Raw genomic sequence first — 2,139 nt, 5'->3', positions numbered from 1 at the left:
CAAAGTGATATTTGGAAGCCCATAGAGGGCTATGGTGAAAAGGGAAATATCTTCAGATGAAATCTGGAAAGAAGCTTTCTGGGAATCCGCTTAGTGTTCTGTTCATTCATCTCACAGAGTTACATCTGTATTTCCTGGATCTCTTTGCTAACCTTCTTTCTGTGGAATCTGAGAACAGATATTTCGGATGCCTTTGAAGACTATAGGGCCAAAGGAAGTATCCTCCGAAAACAAAGAGAAAGAAGCTTTCTGAGAAACTTCTTCGTGTTCTGTGAAATCATCTCACAGAGTTACAGCCTTGTACTCAAGGAACCTTCCGCTGAGACAGCTCTTCTGGAATGGGTAAAGTGATATTTGGAAGCCCATAGAGGGTTATGGTGAAAAAGAAAATTTCCTCAGAGGAAATCTGGAAAGAAGATTTCTGAAAAACTGCTCTGTGATGTGTAACTTGCACTCACAGAGTTACTTTTGTATTTCGTGGATCTCTTTGCTAGCCTTCTTTCTGTGGAATCTGAGAACAGATATTTCGGATCCCATTGAAGACTATAGGGCCAAAGGAAATATCCTACGATAACAAAGAGAAAGAAGCTTTTTGAGAAACTTCTTTGTGTTCTGCGAAATCATCTCACCGAGTTACATCTTTCCTCTCATTAAGCCTTTCGCTAAGACAGTTCTTGTGGAATTGGCAAAGTGATATTTGGAAGCCCATAGAGGGCTATGGTGAAAAACGAAATAACCTCCGATGAAATCTGGAATGAAGCTTTCTGAGAAACTTTTTAGTGTTCTGTTAATTCATCTCACAGAGTTACATCTGTATTTCGTGGATCTCTTTTCTAGACTTATTTCTGTGGAATTGAGAACAGATATTTCGGAATCACTTCAAGACTATAAGGCCAAAGGAAATATCGTAAGACAACAGAGAGAAAGAAGCTTTCTGAGAAACTTCTCTGTGTTCTGTGAAATCATCTCACAGAGTTACAGCTTACCCCTCAAAAAGCTTTTCGCTAAGACAGTTCATGTTGAATTGACAAAGTGATATTTGGAAGCCCATAGACGGCTATGGTGAAAAAGGAAATATCCTCAGATGAAATTTGGAAAGAAGCTTTCTGAGAAACTGCTTAGTGTTCGGTTAATTTATCTCACAGAGTTACATCTGTATTTCGTGGATCTCTTTTCTAGACTTATTTCTGTGGAATCTGAGATCAGATATTTCGGATCCATTTGTAAACTATAGGGCCAAAGGAAATATCCTCGATAACAAAGAGAAAGAAGCTTTCTGAGAAACTACTTTGTGTTCTGTGAAACCATCTCACAGAGTTACAGCTTTCCCCTCAAGAAACTCATCGCTAAGACAGTTCTTTTAGAATTGGCAAAGTGATATTTGGAAGCCCATAGAGGGCTATGGAGAAAAAGGAAATATGCTCAGATGAAATCAGGAAAGAAGCTTTCTGAGATAGTGCTTAGTGCTCTGTTAATTCATTTCACAGTGTTACATCTGTGTTTCGTGGATCTCTTAGCTAGTCTTATTTCTATGTAATCTGACAACAGATATTTCGGATCCCTATGAAGACTAAGGGGTCTAAGGAAATATCCTCCGATAACAAAGAGAAAGAAGCTTTCTGAGAAACTTCTTTGTGTTCTGTGAATCATCTCACAGAGTTACAGCTCTCCCCTCAAGAAGCCTTTCGCTAAGAGAGTTTTTGTGGAATTTGCAAAGTGATATTTGGAAGTCCATAGGGGGCTATGGTGAAAAAGGAAATATCCTCAGATGAAATCTGGAAAGAAGCTTTCTGAGAAACTGAGATGTGTATAAGAGACTAGCCTTATTTCTGTGGAATCTGAGAACAGATATTCCGGATTCCTTTGAAGACTATAGGGCCAAAGGAAATATCCTCCGATAACAAAGAGGAAGAACTTTTGAGAAACTTCTATGTGTTCTGTGAAATCATCTCACAGAGTTACAGCTTTCAACTCAAGAAGCCTTTCGCTAAGACAGTTCTTGTGGAACTTCAAAGTGATATTTGGAAGCCCATAGGGGGCTATGGTGAAAAAGGAAGTATCCTCAGCTGAAATCTGGAAAGAAGATTTCTGAGAAACTGCTTAGTGTTCTGTTAATTCATCTCACAGAGTTACATCTGT

General features: G+C 38.8%; 1 pseudogene; it reads left to right on the top strand.

Annotated features, from left to right (window-relative positions):
* Nucleotides 1-2,139, top strand: part of LOC105529930 — an 11,758-nt pseudogene that overhangs the window by 3,440 nt on the left and 6,179 nt on the right.

Source organism: Mandrillus leucophaeus, unplaced genomic scaffold (genome assembly GCF_000951045.1).
Source record: "Mandrillus leucophaeus isolate KB7577 unplaced genomic scaffold, Mleu.le_1.0 Scaffold793, whole genome shotgun sequence".
In the NCBI taxonomy this organism is placed as follows: Eukaryota; Metazoa; Chordata; class Mammalia; order Primates; family Cercopithecidae; genus Mandrillus; species Mandrillus leucophaeus.
The sequence above is the reverse complement of the archived record's forward strand: the minus strand, read 5'-3'. Positions and strand labels throughout refer to the sequence as shown.